Here is a 23,384-nt window from a genome sequence, read left to right as displayed (position 1 = left end):
GAGAAAGAAATTGTCATAATAAATCTACTAATATTGAATTTGGTTTATAGGCAAAAATGTGCCTGAAATTTATTTAAGGGAAGATATTGGACTTATTCTTCACGTTTGACAAAGTTAAATGCAATGGAGAACTGTTTTTAGTAGTTTAATTTAAAAATTAAAATAATCTTTAGCAAACTAAATATATTGACACATTCTTATTTGCTATTAAATTGTGCTCAGCAAGTAGCTTAATAATCACATTATTTTTAATTTTGGTGCAAAGACCCCTAATTGATAAGCCCATTTTAAACAAAATAAGATAAACTAAGCTGACTCTTTCTGAAGTTAGTTTCCCCCCCCTCATATTTTGACCTTACAAGTAGACCATTTAGTATTTCACATGTATGGTCGGTCCAGGTCATTCATTTTTCCTTGTGGCGTCTTTGTCTTTCTGTTTCTACGGACTGTGTAGTGATATTCCAGGGAAACAAACTCAAAGACCCATGACAGCACTCCAGGTATTCTCAATCCATAACGGCTGTGGTGTAACAAAAGCCCCCGCCATCGATCTGAGCCACACTGAGCAGCTCAGTTACTGAGCAAACAAACATACAGATCTTAGTACATCCCGCTGAGCAATGTGGAAAACGTTGTCTCTTCACATTATGCTACAACAGGTGGAGACTCGGTAGTATAGCCCGTTTGTCTATCAAAGTAGAAAGAAAAAGTGAGGGAGAACAAGAGAGCAAAAGAGAACATGAAGGAGAGGGAGGTGAACATAATGCACAAAGTTTATGCCCCGTCGTTGATACACCTTATTTGAACTCGACTGTAAGCTCCTTCATAAGACCCTTGGCAACAAGCTTGGGAAGGAGTTTGTTGACCTGTATGCATTTGCAGTGTCACATCCTCTGTCCCATTAAAAATCTGTTCAATAACATCTCCCTCTGATCCTCTGTTATTTCTAAAATGGTGGTTAAATTTTAATCCATCTCAAAGGATTCAAATTCACATATATTGTGCTTAGGGGCACAAATGCTGCACTGTAAGTATATTGATATATAGTCTTGCTCAACTTGAAGCAGCAAACAATAATGATTGCTGTTGTAAGACAGTTTTTCGATGTTTCATTAAACACTTGAAAATGGGTTTAAATGACTAGGAATCTGATACCAAATGCTTTCTGTGATTTAGAATTCAACCAGAATCAGATGTAAATCATCAGTAAATATTACACGATTAGACAATTGGAATTCTATGCAGAAATTCAGGGAATTTAGCTTGAAATTATGCCTCTTTTGTTTATATTTATCTTGATGATTCTTAAATATTCTTTCATCCTACTGTATTTTTCCAATGTTGATCTTTATATCTACTATCTTTTCCAGTACATTAATTACCCATTGAGAATATTAATTCTATGCTAGAAATGACTTATCATTTGTGACTTTAGTGGAGTTTACAGTGCAGTATTTTGATGCATTGTTGCTTTTATTTTTTGCCCAATTTACTTTCACTGCTGGAGATCTTTTCTGCTCAGATGGCAAAACTAAAAACTATTGAAAGTTGTTGACTAATAAGAATCTGGCTGTGAGAAAGAGAAGGAGTCAACTTGATCAAAATACTCTATCCACTAGGCACTATATTGGAAATGAACTTTACAACTTGGTGGGAAAGGCTTTGGGGTGAAACTTCATATTTATTACCTTATGTGTGTGATTGTATCCTTCTGTATATCACCTTTACAATATTTTTTTATTTTTTGGCATCTAGACATTTTATTCATTAGTTTGGCTAACCATAGGTTTTCTATTTTATTTACTTCATTTTCTTCTTTTCTTTTTTCTTTCTCTTCTGTGATTTAGCTCTCCAAAACATTGGGTGGTTTGCATGAAAGAGGCTATTCTATAAATATTTTAAAGTTCTATATGATTTATATATACAGCACTCATAATTCATGTCATTTTTTAAAATTTTATTTTATTGTAAAGTTGCTGTACAGAGGGGTTACAGTTATATCAGTAAGGTAATGAGTACATTTCTTGTTCAGCATTGTTACCCCCTCCTTTGTTTTTCTCTTACTATCCCTTCCCTCTTCTACTTCCCCCACCCCTCTCCCACTCAAAGTTGTAAAGTTAATTTCCAATATACTGTCCTGTGGTTATCATTCCTGCAATGGGTCATACTCAGTCATTGTTTCATGCACGAGATGCAAGGCACCAAAATCAAATACAGTAACAACAGGCATATACCACAGGAGGAGGAGCATACAAAAGAAACAACAAAAAATTGAAATAGTATGGTAAAATGTCCTTGTACAATTAATGTACACTAAAAAATGAATGACAGGAATGTGAAACAGGTCTTAGTATGGTTACTAGTGGGAGGTTAGAAGTCAATGGAAAGAATTAAGTCAGTTGAAAAGCTCAAAATATACATGTGTGACCATGGTGCAACGAAGGTGGCTGAGATGTTTGGGCATGGAACAGGAAGAGGGTTGGAGGAGGAAGTCTGATCAAGGAACCTGACCTGCACACCTTACCCAGGTAGAAGTAAGCCATGTAGAACTCACTTATGCTAATAAAAATGTGGGAGAAAAAACTTACCCCATTAACCATCTTCTTAGAATTTTTTTAATTGTATAAGCATAACCAAGTACATGCTACAATTCACTCATTACAGTAACAGGTACAATTTAATTTTCTTACTCTTTCCACCACATGGTATTGTTTAGAAAGTCACAGCTGAGGGCTGGGAAGGTGGCTCAGCGGTAGAGTGCATGCCTTGCAAGCATGAGACCCTGGGTTCGATTCCTCAGCACCACATAAACAGAAAAAGCCGGAAGTGGCACTGTGGCTCCAGTGGTAGCGCACTAGCCTTGAGCTGAAGAGCTGAGGGACAGTGCCCAGACCCAGAGTTCAGGCCCCATGAAAAAAAAAAAAAAAAAAAAAAAGAAAGTCACAGCTGAAGCGCTTAAGTTCTTTTGGTAGTTATTTCTGTAATACCACAACGTATTTCCATGTTACTTTTCCTCAAAATCATTTTTTGGCATTGTTGGAGAGTGATGACAATATTCCCCAATCTTAATGCCTCTTGCCCAGTCACATATGTAGTTTTCAAAAATTGCTCTCTTTTCAGAAATTAATATGATTTTAACATACCATTCCTGTTCTGATTTATAAAATACCAACTATAAACATGTGTGTCGTCAGTGTATGAATTCATGGAGGAATGTGAAAAGTTTAAAATGTATAAGTTGAATGTGTGTTTAGATACATATGTAAATGTATAATCTAGATGTTTAAATATACACTTACATATGTGTATATATATATACATAACTATGTGTTGATATATATGTACATACATCCCTAAGAGCTATCCTGACATCGATTCAGAACATTCATCTTGGTTTCTGTTCTTCCCATGTGTTTTCTGTACAGTAAATCTCTTCTAAATATGTATGAACTAGTGACATGTTTTATGTAAATTTCATTTTTCCCACATTTTTGTCGGTCTGTTTCCCAAAATTATCAGCCTAATTTGGCATATGATTGTATGGTACTAATATTGAAAATATGTATTGATGGATTTAGTTTTTCACAAATTATTTTAATTGAAAATTAACACATAATTTTATTTTGTTTTTCCCCTCACAATACTCAAATATCAATCTAAAATGAAATATCAATACTAGATGAAAAAAATTAGTTTAATAGTTTCTAATATTTTCATCTTTTATTTCCTCAAGTTAAATGATTAATACAATTTTACATTTAAATATTAGATGATTAGTAATAGTATTTTCATAGGCACAATTATATATATATATTTTATGTATGAATTCAGGATCACATGTAACTCAAATTTTTGAGTAGTTATTGATGACAGATTATGGTCTCCTAAAAATGAGGAGTTTACATTCAGCTAAATTTTAATAGCTCTAATTTTAATATCATCTGAAAGTTATTTTAATAGCTTCCCCTCTTCTGAGTAAAGGCTCTAAGAACTTCCTTAATTCTTTTCTCAAAAATTCCTTCTCTACCATTAAAATTTATATAAACTTCAAAATTCAAATCAGGCAAACATCCTCATATTTTGCTTAGACATTAATTATCAGATTCTACCTTTGTGGCAAGATAAGAGACTCTGGAAGATATAATGGAGAATATACTTATTTTCTGTAGTTTCTAGTCTGAGAATGAATAACATCATCACTGTGTCAACATTAAAACAACAGTAAAATGAATTTATTTGTGGACAAAATAATATATTTGGTATCTATTAAAATATACTGGATTATGTAATTATTCAAACTCGGGTTAATTTGTTCTTATTAGAGAACAACTTTCCTATATAATAATGATGCCTGTCAGTGAAGCATAACGAAAATGCTCAAGTACCTTTACCAAACCCAAGAAATTTTAACTATTATTTATTGCTGTTATCTCATGTATTTGGCAAAAATAATATAAACACATTGACTGTAAATATTACTTCTGTGGAATATTTGAATGAGTTTCATATATATAATAAATATATAATACCTCATCTATACTTCATTTTTTCTCACTTCATATTTTTAAGCTCACTTATGAAATTGTTTATATGTTTCTACCATGTTTGTGTAATTTGTATTCAGTGATATGTATGTATTATAGATATTTTTATGAATGTAGGATCCAGCTGACATATTTTTGTTCTTTCAAAAGAAAGATCGGGCATCATTTTCTGCTTTGTAAGTCAACAATACACATTTTGATCACAGTAGCTTGGTTTAAAGGAATGATCCAAAAGGGCCTGGCTTGGTCTTCATTTCTCTACCTCAGATTTTCCTTAAATTTCTTCCATACAAATACCTTAATAAGAATGAATATACATTGAATATTTAAATCTATGGAACTGCAAACTTTAGTAGCCAGGTCAACTTATTAGAAAGATGATGTAATAAAATCAGATTTTGGGAATTATTTCAGGGTATGCCCCTTTCATATTTAATGTAAGAAAATGTATTTACACATGCTATGAAAATAACCAAAGGCCTATATATGCTATTCCTGAATGCATAATGAATGAATGAATAATAAATGGATGGATAGATGAAGAATGAATGAAGAATACATAAATGAAAAATGGAAAATGAATAAGTGGATAGCAAGTATTATGGTGAGAACAATATAATATAGATACATGATACAAATCATATATTTCATATTTAATTTGATATCTAGTAGTCGAGCATTATGGATACATAAAACCACTATTCACCAGAACTCTTAGAGCAGGCACCAACCTAGGAGTTAAAGTTACTTGTAGGGTTACAGGTCTCTTTTCAAAATTTGAAATCAGTGCACTTTCCTAAAGACTATCCTTCAGGAACGTAACTAGGAATTGTATCACAGAGATTTTCAGGCTTCTATTGGAGGCCCTATATTTTCAAATACGAGAGTTGCAAATTAGTGTGCCGCTTTTGTACTTAGAATGGAACAGATTTGATAATTTTGAAATGCCTTCAGATTCCTAAATATTTATAACCATCTGGGTACCTCTGAATGGTGAAAAGACAACAACAAAACACGGCAATGATAACAAACAGCTGGAAACCACGCAGCACAACGTGAGAAAAGTGACTTGCCTTAGATGCAAATGCATGATTTCATGCAAAACTGTCCAGATTTCCTTCACATGTCATCATTTTAATGCATCGACAACAATTTTACATCTTAGTCCCAGAGATCTTAATTACCTCTGCTTAGGATGTAGCATCAGTTAACTTTAGTTTCTGTAGCTCAACATAAATATCAAACAATTCTTAATTCTTGAAAACATTGTTAAAAACAGAGTGCCACATTTCAAGGTTGTTTTTTTAAGACAAAAAAACATAAATATTGGAGAAACTACAAAGACTGACATTTGCAAATTACAAACCAGTTACGTGATTTCTACACTACTAAACTGCTATAAGAGAGTTTGTTACACCACAGATCCACAGCTCTCATTCTTGTTTATCTTGAAAATAGATGTTTTACCCAGAAGGAAATTATTTGGCAGGTACATCAAACCATCACTTAGTTTCACAAATTGTGATACATCTCTTGTTTTTCCCACTTGGAATTTTTTCTCAACTCTGAGCTCAAGACTCCCTCACAGGATTGAATGGCACAGTCACTAAAGGTCACACCTTCCATTCCACATCTCAGCAATTATACTTAGTCCAAAGGACCCTAGTTCAACTAATTCACCACTCCCTGTCAATGCATCAAATAATAACCTAATCTGAAGGGAGATATAGGAGCCTTCCCATTTTATTTAGTTGATGGTGATAAGAAAGGTAGTAAAGGAATACACATTTAAAAATATTTACCATGGGCTGACATTGTTTTGGCAAATATATATTGAAATGAATAATTTCTTCTTTTAATATTTATATGTGATTTAATGTGCAACAATAAATGTAAAAGAGTTGTTTTTAAAACCTAATGGTGGTAGAGTTCTTCACTTGAGAACTAAATGCATTGAATTATATCTTGATATCAGCATTTTTGAGAATGTCAGATAAAATTAGCATAAGTTAATGGATAAGAGAAAAAATTGGTAAATATTATTTTCACAGTTGCAATGTGTCAAGTTATCAGATTGAAATAATTCAATAGATGTATTTTAATATATGATTTCTTTTCTTTAGAGTTAGTTGTTAGGCTTAAGCTGACCACGTGTAGCCCCATTATATGTATAAATAAAGTTATGGAGCTGCTCAGCAGTGGCTCACATTCTAATCCTAGGCACTCTAGAGGCTGAGATCTGAGAATTGTGGTTTAAAGCCAGGTTGGATGGACAAATCTGAGAGACTTTTCCCCAATTAATCAGCAAAATAAAAACACCTGGAAGTGGAGTGTTAGCTCAAGTGCTAAAGAAGGTATTTTGAATAAATAAAGCTAATCAAGAACCAGGGTTCCTGAATTCAAGCTCCAAGGCCATCACAAAAATATTGATGAGATGTAGATTAGCCAAAGCTGTTTACTAATTTTCATGAAAGTTTAAACAAATTCAGAGATAGAAGAAAAATATCATTTATATGTTTGCTCTTGTCTTTTAGGAAGTCACAGTTTTCTTCCCTGTCTGCCCTCCTTAGGGAAAGACATCTTGGTTTGCTTTCTTGGAATAAATCAGGAGAATATTATTGAAATCAAAGTTGATACAATGAAAGTGTGAAGCACATGTCTAACTAATACATTGTTAAGCTTTTTGCAATAGGAGGGAGATCATGCATTTATGCTGTATTTGGGAGATTTTGTCTGGAACCAGGAATGTGACAATAACTACTCTTCGTTAAATACTTGCGTAGGTTTCTATTATGAACCATTGAAAGGGAAAATATAATTGTATATAAAAACATGTTTCCTTTTACTAAATATAAGAGCCAGGTCTAAGTATAAAACCAAGGAAAACTATTTTAAAGTCTTCTAGGATGTATTAAGAATAAGCACAGGTGGAACCATTGCAACAATGAGATGTACAAGACTTTATGTCGAAAAACGAACTTTACAATTTTGACATGCTGTGGGCGGGGGGGGGGGTTGGGAAGAAATGGGAAGGGGAAACAAAGGAGGAGGCAACAATGCTTGATAAGAAATGTACTCATTACCTTGCTCATGTAGCTGTAACCACTCTGTATGGTATTTTCACAATAAAAAATAAAATAAAATAAAAATAAATAAATAAAAGAATAAGCAGAGTATGTCTTTAGTGCCCAGAGGACAATATATTCTATGGAAATAAACATTGTGACTATGGCTTATAAAATCTCTGATTCTATATATGTGACTATACTTACATTTATTTATCCATCAAATATAATTTTCTTATGCCAATCTATCACATAGAAAAGCAGTTTTTGCAACTTGTACATTTCTAAATTTACTGAACTCCAGCAGCTTCCTTTAACTTTCTGCATTCAAATCTTAATCAAACTCTAGGTATAAATAATATATTCGTTTATGCTTTTACTTTGAAATAAAGGAAATTTCACCGAAATTTGAGTAGTAAAGAAAGGATATTCTAATACACTGGTCCTCCTTTCTTCAATAATACTGTATGTTATGATGTTTACATTCTGCAATCCAAAAATCCTACTCAGTAAATACCTGATATATATACATATATACATACATTCATTGGTATGTATACAGGTGTAAAGTTTTATGTCATTTTGTCACATAGATAATTAGCTACAGTGACAACAATCAAGATGCAGAAGAAATGTATCATTTCACTTGTCCAAATTTATTCCAAACATAATCTATTACAAAGCACCTATTGATATTCTATTTGTAATATTCATTGCTCTGCTTCACAGTAATTACTTTCTCCAAAGAGAATTATATAATCACTGTGATATTTATGTAAGTTGTTGCCCATATCAATATTTTATTATTTTTATTTATTTTTTATTTAATTTTATTGTCAAGGTGATGTAAAGAGGGGTTACAGTTACATACATAAGGTAGTGTGTACAGTACATTTAATGTTGAATACTATTCCATTGGTTGAATGGCTCAGAATTGATTTGTGTATGTATGTATGTATGTATGTATTCATTTATTTATTGTCAGGGCTTGACCTCAGGGCTTGGGCTCTGACCCTGAGTTCTTTTGCTCAAGTTTAGTGCTCTAACACTCTGAGCCACAACACCACTTCCTGTCTTCTTGTGGCTAATTGGAGATGAGTGTCTCATAGAATTTCCTTTTTGAACGGGGATCCTCAGATCTCAGACTACTGAGTAGCTGGGATTTACAGACATGGCTTCTGGTGTCTGTCTTGACTCAGGGTTTTTTAAGCATTCATTCTTTTCAGTGATGTTATTATACTGATGTTTTAAATTCCATTTCATAATTGCTAATAACATTGAACATCTTTCTAGGTGATCATATGCAAACTATATATGATTTTGGTGAAATATTGTTTCTTTTTTCTTATTTTCTAATTGGAAAGACTTTTATTTGTTGGCTCAGTATTGAGACTTGTCATAATATACTTTACCTGCAGTTTTTAGTCAGATACATAGTTTGCCAATTTTCTCATAGCCTATTTGTCTTTTCAGCTTGCTAATAAAGTCTGCTAAGAAAAATATATTTTAATGTCAAATATGAAGTTTATTACCTTTCCTGTTTTAGATTACACTTTTCAAATAAATATAACAAGTTTCTCTCTATATATATCCATCTAAATAGATAGATATTCTTTTTTTTGTGGGGGGTGGTCTGGTCGTGGGGCCTGAACTCTGGGCCTGGGCACTACTGACCCTCAGCTCTTCAGCTCAAGGCTAGCACTCTACCACTTGAGCCACAACACCACTTCCTGCTTTTTTCTTTTTGCTTATGTCGTGCTGAGGAATCAAACCCAGGGCCTCAGGCAAGGCAAACGCTCTACCACTGAGCCACCTTCCCAGCCCTGTAAGGATTTATATATATTTAACATTTGATTCATAGTAAGCTAAATATTATGTACAGTGGGGATTTTAAAGTTTTTCATTTCCAGTATGGATACAAGAATTAATTAATTTGCTATTTTATTGTGCTCTTTATTCTTGCTTGAAATCTAGTAATATTAACAATGGTGAGTACAAATATGTTTCCCTTATTCCTTGGGATAAAAAATCTGCTATCTATTATTAAATATTTGTTATGTTTTATCTAAGGAAAGCCATATTGTCTAAGTATTTTATAATGAAATCTTATAAATTTCTTTTCCATGCTTCTTTTACACTAGTTAAATTGTCATATTTTCTAAATACACACTTAATATAATAACTTTATTTTGAAATACTTCAGTAGACAATATGCCCTGAGTAAAATCCTACTTGTTGCATGATTATTTTACATATTGCTTGGATTCAATTCTGTAATATTTTGTTTAGGAATTTTATATTTAAATTCATAACTGATTTATTGGCCTGTTATTTATTTTGTGTGTGTGTAAGATAAGGGGTTTGTTGCCAAAACAATACTAAGCTTATAATGTATGTAAAGAATGGTTGCTTTCCTTTGGTTTTCTGGCAACAATTACAGAAATTTAGTCTTGACTCTATCATATAATCACTAAATTCCCCAATGAAGATGCCTAGTCCTGAATATTTCAGTTTTTTAATATATTTTTATTGTAAAATATTTCAGTTTTTGAAGATAAATTATTTGCAGTCCAGTCTCTTTGCCATATACTGCCTTGTTCAGATTACCTATTTTCTCTTGGCTAAAGTTGGTTGTATTTACCTTCTCCACCCTTAAAGTAAAATTTTCTCCAATACTTCCTTTAGATTCATTCCCAGTGCTGTTATTAATTACATTTAACAATAAAGTATGGTTTTATAAACACATGAGGAGGAATATAATCTCTACATCGAGCTTCAATTTTTACCCATTCCCTTTCTTCCCTTTCCTTTCTTCTATTACTGCTTTAATTTGTGTGCAAAGCTTCTGCTGTGGTTTAGTGGTAGGTCTGTTGACAGCAAATTCTCTTAGTTTACTCTCAGAGTTTGATGTCTCTCCTTTCACTTCCTCTGAGGAAGGATCCTATCACTGAATATTGCACTCTCAGTTGACAATTCTATTAATTTATGACATGGCCAAACCTTGCATAATTTTCCTTAGGCTTCCTGTGGCTACAGATATCTGCTGCCATTTAGTTGGTATTTTCTATAGGTAATAATTTGATTTTCCTCTGTTTTTCCTCATATGTTTGTAGATTTTTTGTTTGTTTGTCTGTGTGTGTAATTCTAAGGTGATATGAGTATGTGGGTTTTTCCTGTGGGGTTTATTTGTGGGTTTTATTATTTTCTTCACCAATTACATATTTGGGGAAAAAATCAGCCATGATACTTTAGAGCTATTTTATCCACATATATTTTGTCATCTATTTTCTAATTCTAACTATATAACTTTTTTTCAGAGAATTATCAGAGATTCCTGAGTCTCTGTTAACCTTTTTTTTGTTTTTACTGTTAACTTTTAAAAATTGACCTGATGCCCAGTTATTCTGAGTTCTATCTCTTATACTTTTTTATATCATTTAAATCTTTGCTTTGATTTTTAGTTTCACTTTTCTTCAGAGAGTCTGTAATTGATTGTTGAAATAATTTCATGACAGCTTTAAAAGATCTCTGTCAAATAATTTCCCAAATCTCATGCATGTCAGTGTCAGTCAATTCTTTTTTTCTCATCATTTCTTTTTCCATTCTGGTACATCTATATGCTAGACATTTGATCCTACTTATATCTTTTATATTGGTGGACAGTTATCTTTTTGAAATGCTTATTTTATAATCCTATGTGTTTTTAGAGGTGATTTTCAGGTCTCTTTCAAGGTTTTCTTGCCTGCCACAGTTGTATTGCTCTATTTGGTCTCCTCTCCCCTGGGTTTTAGCTTAATCCTTTCCAGCATTTTAAGATTGCTTAGTGTTTTCTTCTGGCAACTGTTAGAGGTAGATGAGGAAGTGTTTAGAGGACCAGCTTCTTCTACCTGTGGCACTGATAAACTGATAAATATTTGTCCTGGATTTCCATGTTCTCTCAGAAATAAGGCTTTAGACACCAGGCTGTGATGTTCGGAGCAGATTAGCCCTGCCATTTTCTCAGGTGGAGATCAATGGATAATGTGTACTGGATTTCTACTTCCTGTCTACTGGTTCAGCCAAGCAGATTTCTCAGATCTCCAATAGAAGGGTAATGTTAAATGCAAAGAAGTCAGCCCATTATCTTTATTGATCCTTTTTGAGTCTCAAAGTCTCTAGAGCTTGATCTCCTTGGTGTTACAAGTTTCCAGAGCCTTATATCACTGTCCACTAGGGGAAGAACAGAGAAAAGTGATTCTACACTGTCTCATCTGGGCATGTACAAAAGAATAATAATGGGTTAATGGAGGTGGCTGGAGTGTATATAACTAAGAATATCAATTGAACATGTAATCATTACCTTGGCAACTAAGTGATGTTTAACAATGACATTGATGAATACAAGCAGAGGGCAGAATGCCCAAATAGTATTACAAAACACTGTTCTTTTCCCAAGCATGCAGACTCTGAAGGGAATTGAGGAGTTAATCCATTTCTAAATCAGTGACATGTACCATCAACAAGGAGAGACATCTTAGTTGAAGAAACCTAGAACCTTTAATAAATTGTGTGAACAGGTTAGAGACTTGGCTTTTCTTGTGTTGAAGTGCATAGTTATTTTTACTCATCAATATTAATTTGAAGTTGAGTAGATGAGTGTTGGCCTTTTGCTATTTCTTGTCAAATAGTATTATGTTCAATGACATAGGGAAGATTTTTAGGTAAAATCAGAACAAAACCTAGTTGCAAATGGGTCAGTGGAAATTCTATTTGCTATTAGGAGGGTAGTGTGAACACAGAATAATTATCTAGAGAGAGAGATCTAATAAGAAATATATTAAATTTGAAAAAAAAAGAAATAGAAAATGTCACACAGGTGCTTTCATTGAGCTCTCTCCACTTCACTTGTATCTTTAATTTAAAAGTGAAGGTCATTTTGCTATATTTTATTGGTTACATTAGTTAACCTGGAATTGACAATCCTGGTAATTGTGATATTTAATATTAAAAGAAATCAATAGCAGTTATTTGTTAATTGTAGGAAATGAGTAGTGGGAAAATATTGCCTATATCTCATTATCAATTAATAAGATTTAGTTTTATACCAAAACCTTGAGTATTTTTCTTGAAGAAAATATGGTAAATATTTATTTTGCCAGATTATTAATATTAAATTCTAATTACAGATAGAATATTACACAGCTGTAATTTTTTAAAAGTATTCTTCAAATGGAATGGTTAGGTTTGACTTTTATTCCTAAGTAATCAAAGGGTGTTATACAAATTTTATACCTGTATGAAAAAGCTTAACTTGTTTGTTTTCATATTCTCTAAAATTTAGTCTTAAAATTTATGGCAGATGATGGATCAAAGGACTGTTATTCAAATATGACATTTAAATCACATCTCAGTTTAGAGCTTGGAATGGCTTTCATATCTTGACAAGATTGGTTATTTACAATCTGAGCTCTATCTTGGGATTCCTACATTTGGATTCATTCTATAGCTCCTTGAAATATTACATTTAGCATCATGTTTCCTCCCAATTCACTTTGAGGACTGTATTACTTAGATTGATATGGTAGAGTGGAATGAAAATGGCATTTCGTTTCAAGAGATCACATTTGAATTTCAGCTTCACCAGAGAATGATACAAGGTGCTTGTCAAATCTGAAACTGCTCCATTTCTTTCTTTGCCTATTGAAAAGCCTGAGTACTGTAGTCATTTCCTTTTTCCCACCCTACAGACTAGGTGTGAGAACAATAGTAAGATGAGATGACAGAAACACATGCTCAACATCCAAAAAAGGGGCCCTTTCTCACTAAATTCCAGTTGACTATAACTAAACTTAAAGAGAAATGGGGCTTTGAGGAGGTGTGGAGGCCATGTAGCAGACAGTATTTCAGAAACTATTGTCCCATCTCTGAGTTTTGGGTTCACTGTATATTGATAACAACTCTACCAGATATGTACTTTACTCCAGATGCTTCTATGGCAGTTTTATCTTCAAGAGTCAGGACCTTTGTGGACATGGGCTGTGCACATGTGAGTTTTCCTTGTACTTCTGCTTGGCTTCTCATTTCTTCAACAACCTCATGTGAGCTTTGGAATGAACAAGGTCCATGTCAAGATCCATTCTTTAATCTGTCTGCATGAGTCTTAAAAGTAGATGAGAAGGATATCACATTTCAATCTATCAAAGCTAGTCAGAAAGACTCAGAACTTTAGTTGATTTGCTACATAAATATATCAGTAAAGTGAATAATTACAAACTATAGGTGAAGCATCAATATTATTCATCATTCAGGTTTCATATTGACTGCTCACCCTTGGAAAGCCAGAATATTACTAGGAAACATAGAAATGTACATAAATTGAGGATGAAAGAAGTGAGTTCTAAATGGCAGCATTCTTTAGTTTTCAGCATTCCAGAGGCTGAAGTGGTCTTTACCTCTCTTCAAACGTCAAGATTTTTAATCAGGGAAGATATAAAAATATGTTGAAAGGAAAAGGTATATCTGCCTCAATTCAGTAAAAATAGTCTTAATGAAGTTTGCAAACTCTTCTTCCAATAGTTTACAAACAATTTTTGGTGCACCCTCTCAAATTTCAGTACTAATTTGGAGTAGGAACTTCCCCATAGAAATGTAGTTAATTTAGGTCATAATCTAAAAAAGGATTATTGAAATGAAAAAATCCAACTGTCTTTGGAGTTTTATTTCTTATTATAGATTCAATTTCTTTATCTGACTTTCTTCTCTGAATCTAAAGGTAACTGATATTTAGACTTACATGAAGCACTAAGCTTTCAGAGTAAAGGAAAAGGATAGAACATAAGTGGTAAAGGGAAATTTATAGTCATCTCAGATTCTTAAGTAGGATTGATTACCAATCATCTTAAATGTCCTTTCCTTGTAGAATAATATTGGGAAGTGTGAAAGCTGGATGAGCCAGTCCTTATAAACAGCTACGAGACAATCCAGTGCAGGTATATAGCTTACTAGCCATAAGTCAGACTAGCTGTGTTAAATTCTTTGTCCACAATACTTGATGCATGACTTTCATCAAGTTATGTACTATATGATCTTTTCATTCTGTTCCAACAAAATACTATAAGCCAGGTGTCTTATGAGAAGCACAAAGTTAGAAATCCCAGATCAGGGTGAGATAAGATGTGAATTTCTGTTTCACTCACTTTTCACTATGTTCTTATCTAATAGAAGATATGAGAGAATGTTCTTTAATCTCTTGGTTTAAGATTACTGATTTTATTCTTGACCACTCATTCTCATAACTTAATCATATCCTAAGAGTCCCATGTTCAGTTATGGTCACATTGGGGATTAGCTTTCAACATAGAATTTGGATGACACACAACATTTAGTGTAGTGGGTTTTTGTGTCTCTATAAATTTAGAACATGTTTTTTTTTGGGGGGGGTCTGGTCGTGGGGCCTGAACTCTGGGCCTGGGCACTGTCCCTCAGCTCTTCAGCTCAAGGCTAGCGCTCTACCACTTGAGCCACAGTGCCACTTCCGGCTTTTTTCTTTTTGCTTATGTGGTGCTGGTAATCGAACCCAGGGCCTCAGGCATGCAAGGCAAGCACTCTACCACTGAGCCACCTTCCCAGCCCCTAGAACATGTTTTTATAAGGGTACTCTATGGAGGCCATTAGGTATTTGAAATATAAATTATAAGAAAAATAGAGTTCCATTCTAGATTTTTCGCTGTGACTTGTGTTTAAATGTAAAAACCTGGACTGGGCTGGGAAGGGGGCTAAGTGGTAAATTGCTTGTCTTGCATGCATGAGGCCCTGGGTTTGATTCCTCAGCACCACATAAGCAGAAAAAGCCAGAAGTAGCACTGTGGCTCAAGTGGTAGAGTGCTCTCCTTGAGCTTGAAGAGCTGAGGGATGCTGCCAATGCCCAGAGTTCATGCTCCATGATCGACAAAAAAAAAAAAAAAAAACACCCAAAAACAAAACATCAAAAAACCTGGACTTACTTGGTAAATGTACAAGACTGCTGGAGGAAATTCACTCAAGGAAAGACCTGATTTAAAGCAATGTATTTAGAGAACGTCTCTAAATGTGAAATGTGTTTGAGATATACTATGAAACCTGAAGCAGAAGTAAGGGATAAATAGGTAAGTCCATAAGAGAATTAATACAATCTAATTCTAAAATCTAATTTATTCAGGATCACCTAGACTTACAAATGTGCATGAGTAAGGCACAAATGCAGAAATAAAATTGGAAATATATGAAGAAGTTTGTTCTCTTATATTTTGTTAATAATTGGTTTCAAACTCAGGACCTAACACTTGTCAATCTCTCTGCTACTTAATGCATGCTTCTATGCATGCTTCTTTGCATTAGGTTATATTTCAGATAGGATCTCATGCTTCTGGCCCAGATTGCCATCAGACTTCCTACCTATTTCTCCTTTGTATCTGGGCTTACTGTCATTGACCACCAGGCTAGTTCATCTGTCTCTTGCTGTTGTTTTGTCCAGATTGGCTTCCATTATCCTATATCATTCAAGTAGCTGGGAATAAACAGAAATTGGACTGTGAAAGCTATGTAATCCAAGAAATTTGGATTATTTGCCTATCACACATGTTGTAAAAATAGAAATCTTCTTCTGTATTGAAAATGAATATTGGGAATATTTTTATGCCTGGAGATCAATAAGGAAAATATTTAAATGCTTTGCATCGAAGTGTTTTGGTGTAAATTAGGAGAATGATAAGGGTAGGGGAGAAACAGGTATATTTTACAACACATGTGACCTATTAACTTGGTGAAAAACAATTTATCGTTGCAATTATTATGAATATTTGCTTCATGTTTAGCATCTACTGGGTGTCATGAACAGGAGATTTCATCATCCAAAACCCCAAAACGCCTTCCCCCTGCTAAAGGTCATGTTTCAAATTGGAATATCAAAGTCTAAGCAATTACACATCTAAATGATCCCATATTGATAACTCCACATGTGAATGTGGTCAGTGGTCAGCATTTCTTGCAAAATCAGGTAAAACTTCTCAAAAATAAAGGATGTATGCTATCTGCACTGTGCAAATGCAGGAATGTATAATTAACTATTGGTATTTTATTTTTGTTTGTTTTTCCCTTTATGGCAAAAATGAGATATAAGGAATTCTAGTCTAGGACAAATTGCCTTTCTTGGGAGAGAATTCACCTTTGTTGATTTATTGTGTTTCTTGGGGCTGAGGCTCAATCCCAGGTCCTTGCAGGGGAGCATTCTGCCTCTAAGCTACATTCACACACCTCATTAGCATTATTTATAGCTCAAAAATTCATGAGAATTTTAGGTATTGTGTGCTTTGTGTTTGCATGTATGTATCTTTATGCCTGTCCTTGGACTTGAATTCAGAGCCTGGGCACTGTACCTCGACTTTTGTGCTCAATTCCAGTTCTCTACCAGTTTTGAGCCTCAGCCTCATTTCCAGTATTATATGCACTATACTGTTTGACACTCTCTTCACTTTAACAAATCAATGTTAAAATATCATTCCATAGTTTGAAAATTTTGATTTTCAGAATATCATTGTACACTCCACCCTTAAGATAGAAAGAAAATGACTGTATAAGAATCAGAGCAGTTTCCTATCAATGTGTGCTAATTCATAATTAAAGCAAATTACTGAAACTTTAATGAGGGAAGAAAATATATCAACAGTTCAAGTTTCAGTGACATTCTGATAGAAAATTATACACCTTTATCCCTGTTGCACTGATAAGGTACATTTGGAAGTAACAAAAACTGTATTATAAGGTAGGCTCATAAAATAGATACTTATGTTACTTAAATTTTTGAAAGGTATTAACAAACAGTAGTTTGTTAATAGTGTAAGAGAGACTTTATTAGTTGCTTATAATTTTAAGAAAGGTAAATTCATAAATTGTATAGGCATGTTCTTGAAGAATCACAATTGTGGCCAGGTGTACTGACTAATCCTTGAAAATAACTAAGTAAGAGAGCAAAGGGTATAGCTCCAGTGGTAGGACCTATGCCTAAGGTCAAAGTCTATTCCCCTCCAGAAAAACAAACATAAAATACTATGTCCCAAACTGTGCAAAAAAAGCACCATGGACACTGGTGCTAGGTTTAACTCAGGGAAGAGATACAGTACTCACTGAACTCTCATTCAACAGCACTTTTTACATAAAAATTACCAATACATGTTTTGTTCTTCATTAGAAAAATAGTTTCAATGATGAAAGAGTTAAAGGAATATATCTGAAATTATTTTTGCGCTTTGTCTAAGAAACTACCTCATTTTTTCCAACTTAAAAAAAAAAAAAAACTTAAGCCAGGAGCTGGTGGCTCACGCCTGTAATCCTAGCTGCTCTTGAGGCTGATATCTGAGGATAAGGGTTTAAAGCAGGAAAGTCTATGAGACTCTTATCTCCAATAAACCACTAGAAAACCGGAAGTGGTGCTGTGGCTCAAGTGTTAAAGCACTCTTCAGCTCAAGGAGAGTGCCCAAGGCACAGTGACCAAGTCCAGAGTTCAAGCCCAGGACCGAACAAAAGAAAAAAAACTTAAAAAGAAAATATACTAAAAATATATATAAGGGGCTGGGAAGGTGGCTCAGTGGTAGAGCGCTTGCCTTGCAAGCATGAGGCCCTGGGTTTAATTCCTCAGCACCACATAAGCAAAAAGAAAAAAGCCAGAAGTGGCGCTGTGACTCAAGTGGTAGAGCGCTAGCTCCCAGGCCCAGAGTTCAGGCCTCACGACTGGACCCAAAAAATAAAATCAAATAAAAATATATGTAAGTTTATAGATTTAAATTCCTTTTTTTTGAGTACTGATCTATTCACTTGTGTAAATAAGAATATCATCTTGTACCATATCTTTGTAAATTTTCAAAGATATGCAGTAAGAAAATATATTTTTTCTCCAAACCATGTTGGTCACTTACATTTTAAAAATACCTAGATATATGCTTCCTGCCCTGAGAATGAAGTAAGGATGTCAGGTCTAGCCGGCGCCATATTGGTCACATAGTGGATGGTGGAGTCTGGCATCTTGTCTTCATGCTGGAGGAAGCATTATCATGAATAGTTAGGTGAAGGATCAAACAAAACAAGGCTAAATCAAAAGTTAAGTGGAAATGACTGGAAAATTACAGAAGAAAGAGAAAGAGAAAGGGAAGAGAGAGAAAGAGGCGAGGAGAGAGAAAAAAAAAGAAACAAAGAAAAAGATAGTATCAGAGGGTCTTTGCCCTTAAATCTAGCTCAGTGGTTGTAAGAGACAGTCCCATTAAGAAGCCTCCTTTTCCTTAGTAAAATATTCTCTCAAATAATTCCAGTGGTGTAGCCCAATTACAAATGTCCATAAAAATAGAAACACATAATAAAAGAAAGCAAATCAGGAGTTTTTATACTCATTTTTCATGGGGGTAGAAGGAAACAAATGTTGTCTTTGAGAGGGAATATACTTCCACTAACAGGAAAAATAAACAGATAGAGACCTAATATGGTACCAACAAAACAACAGGTAGAAGTGAAAAAATTCTCTTGAGTACTAACACTGTATGTCTCAGTCTCAAATCCAAAAATGATGTTTGAAGCAAGCAACATACATGAAAGCCAAAAACAAACAAAGAAAAAACAAATTAATCTGATGGTGAACATGTTTTGTACAATATGAAATAACATTTTGATCTTGTGTAACACATTGTTTTTCTATGTGGCTATATTTGATCTGAATTATGTAATGGTTAATATATAAAGGTTATTTAATATATGTAGTTTAGTATTCAGTGTAATAGTAAAGACTCAAACTAAATCACTTTTATGAAATGAGTTTCTTGACTCTTCTTTTTTAGTTATTTATACCAAATTACAGTACACTAACATATAAAAGCATGTATTAAGCATTTGGGAAAGGACCACACCCATAATTAAAAGCAATCAGCTATGTGGGCACAGGGATGGTAGAGGAACTCACTTGAGGTACTAATAATTCCTCACATCAAAGCCACAAGTGCTCCTAAAAATTTCCCCACAGTGCATAGTCTTTGTGCACATAAAAGTTCTTTTATACCTATTATGAAAGTATGAGTGGGCATCAAAAATGTTTAAGCATTTCCTCTGGCATGCTTCAGGCTTTGTGCTTAGCCTAAATGCTTTGGGGACCCATCCATCTGAGTACAGTCTTCCCATATCAATTATAAAGTAAAGCTTGTGTGTGAATACATAAGAAACATTTTAAAAAAGAGGAATGGGAGTCCATTAGAAAAATGTTATTCCCACAGGAACGTTTAGGTCAAGAAATCTGAAATATTGCAGAGTGTTTGTACATAAACTCTAACTGATTTCTTTATCTCACTATGAAATATGCTAAAACATTGCAACACATCAAATACTTCTAAATATTACTCCTTGGCTCTCAGTCTCTCCTCTCTCTGTCTGACTTTCTCTCTCTCTCTCTCTTTCTCTCTCTCTCTCTTTTCCTTCCATTTTCCTAATTGGTCATCACTTTAATTAAAAACTAATAGATATTAGTTATTTTCCTAGGGACTAGGTTTTAACTATACAAGAAATATTTCCTGTTCTTATGGAATTTGTATCAATTTAGATTTCTAATATTTATTATCATCAAAGAGTGAAGAAGACAAGAAAATCAAACATGGAAGTGCAATGAAGAATATTAAACTTTATATGCTTTTGGATACTCAGGTTATTGAGGGTAGTTAAATATGTTAATATCTTGAAGAGATTAAAACCAACAAGAGAGAAGACATTAATACTATATTTGCTTATATATAATATTCTATTTGTTTTTTCACCTGTATTCACACACACAAAAAATAAAGAAAAGTAGAAGAGTGACTCCAAATGGATTCTTTTTAAACAAGGATCTCAAGGGGCTAAGAAGATGAGAAAAAGAGAGCAAGGATGAAAAGACAGAGAGAGAAACATAGAAACTGAAAAGCAGACAGCACGTTCATCTGCTTCACTATTTCTGTTGATTATGATAAGAAAAAGAGCCGACTACTGAATTGCACAACACATGCTACTGGTTTTGTGTATTACACTTTGAAGGTGGATTTAATGACAAAACATAAATTATGTTAAAGTAATAGAGAGTTTGGACAATAACTTTAGAGGGAACTGATAACAATATTGTCTAGGTTTGTACAGTGGTAGAATTACCTGAGGAATTAGGTAAAAATAATAACGGAGTGTGAACCAGAAACATATGGCCTGATAATCAAGAGTATAAGTGAAATGGTACATAAGGTAGAAAATTGTTAAATCAAATTTTAGTATAGCCAAAATATATGCACGGTAAAAACATAACTGGCAAATAATACCAGAGGGGATGTGAGAAGACAGCTGGTTGTGATGGTGATACCTTATATAATTAATGCTTTAGTTGTTTCTTCTTACTTTGGTTGAGAAGGAATTAGAACAATAAGTGCATATCTTGCAAAATACATGCAATGGAGCAATTTTAGTAACTAGATACTTAAACTACTTCATAGAAAGTAGGGTAATGAGAACAAAGATTTGTTAAAACTGAGATCAGAAAGTAAATGAAGGGAAGAATTCAGAAATCTTGCCAAAGGAGAGATATTCCCAAATTACAAATATCTGTATGAGGAGTAGGAACTTGTCATTAACGTACAAACAAATTCTAGTGTATCACCATTGTTCTGCATTAGAGAAAGCTTCAGATAGATTCATTTATGGAGGATGCTGTGGAGAACTTGAAGAACCCAGTTTATAAGGTTGAATTTGGTGGGATTACTGAGGATAAGGAAGCCATAATTTAGGAGCTAAATGAAGATGACTGAGCTTTTTATTCTCTGTTGATACGGTTTTTACTGTGGGAAATGTGAAGTACTACTAGTTGTATACTTATGCCTTTCTCATCCTCAAAGCACCGATTATTGATTGATGCTCAGAAAATTAGGTTCCCAGATAAAAAAATCACTGTTTATACATTTCTTTCAAAAGTGACATGTTAGCTATTCTTTCAGTTCATAAATAACAATCTATAAATCTAAGTCCCAGTACATAAATTTAAGTCCCAATAAATAAAGAGTAAAGAAGACAGAGTGGAATTTGAAGTCATCTTTGTTTAATGACAAAGGAAATAACACAAGGCAAAAGGTAAAATGGGGGAAATATAGAGAAGATTAAAAATATATGAGGAAGTTTTCCATTTGTGCAGATAGATTGAATGCTGAGAAAGTAGTTCTGTATACAAACAAAAGAAGAGAGAGATACAAGGGTTAATATAAAAGAGATAAACATTTAAAAGATTTCAAAAAGAGAAAACAGATTTTAAACAAAATTCTTCATATTTTACTCTTTGTTTTACAAAAAAGGATTATTAGACAAATGGCATATTTCTTATTTTTAAGCATAAAAATCTATCAATTCTCAATTGTTTTCATGAAAACAATGATAAGTTGGACAACTTTAATATTGAATCATTATGAAAACACTATCAGTGTTTCTACTTAAAATGATGTATTTCTGAAAAAATTAAAAGATCCAACACCCATATTTAAATCAGAAAAGTTCTAATACAGGAGATAGTCAAAATTACACTAATGCATCCTTCTACATCTCAGCCCATTGGAAAAAAAATCCAATTTTTAAAATGCCTTTTCCTTTCAAAAAGAATGTAAGATTTCTTTGTGGTAGTTACAAATGATCTTTTCCATTTAAGAGCCATAAAACAGAGAAAAAAAAACTTTAAAGGTAGATATTTTCAAATTTTAACTAAATTGACATTATTTTGACAGTGAAATTCAAAAGTGAAATGAGACTGAAAAACTGTAAAAGTATAATTGAGGAACACTGTATTTGAACCAAGATGAATATTTTCAAATCAGACATACGAACGAGTATGATATTTTAAAATATACACTAGTGATGACAAAACCTGTGATACAATTTATTTAAATTCAGTAGGTAATGTGAGTTCATTTGCAGTCTCTGAAAATTATCCTTTCTGTCCTTGAGTTCTTCAGGATTTCAGTGCTTATTGAACCAATTCTATACCAAAAGTACAACCAAATTGTATTTATAATGACCTAGTGCATACAACTCCAGACCCTGATCACTTCTCTGTTCTTGGGTTTATAAGGTCTAAACACATCTTATTCCCTATTATGTGTTTTGAGTTAATTTTCCATTATTAAATGACAGAATAACTGTGTATTTTTAAGCAGTCTTTTATTGTCTGTTTCACTTTAAACACTCATTCTCATAATCTTTAGAAGTAGCACGTGTGGGCAATACAAGCAAGGGCTGATTTATAAGCGCGGTTGGAGAGTTTGTGATTGGTTTTTAGTCAGCTTGCTCCCTGAGCAGCACACTCAGCTTTTCCTACAAGTTTCCCTGAACCCTTTGTGGCTACTACTTTCCCGTTTCCTTCTCTTCTCACGTCCAGATATCCTCAAGAGTTTTATGGGGTGTTTCAAATCGTAACAACCCGATCAATATTACCTCCTTGATTGATTTGATTGTAAACATGAAATGCTACTGTGGCAAATGTAGGAGGGCCTTGCCTGTTGGTTTTCCAATTTCTATAGGGTGAGGATTTTCATTTTAAACAGTGACTGCCCTTTAGTCTCAAAATAGTTCTTTTTCTGTTTTCTTTTCTTTTTTTTTAATTAATTAATTTATTTTTTATTTGTGAACATACTGTACAGAGGGGTTACAATTACATGGGCAGGATTATGCGTACATTTATTACCAAGCATTGCAGCCTCCTCCTTTGGTTTACCCTTCACATCCCTTCCCA

The sequence above is a fragment of the Dipodomys ordii genome, unplaced genomic scaffold, assembly GCF_000151885.1.
Source record: "Dipodomys ordii isolate 6190 unplaced genomic scaffold, Dord_2.0 Scaffold21, whole genome shotgun sequence".
In the NCBI taxonomy this organism is placed as follows: domain Eukaryota; kingdom Metazoa; phylum Chordata; class Mammalia; order Rodentia; family Heteromyidae; genus Dipodomys; species Dipodomys ordii.
Note: the sequence above shows the minus strand (reverse complement) of the source record.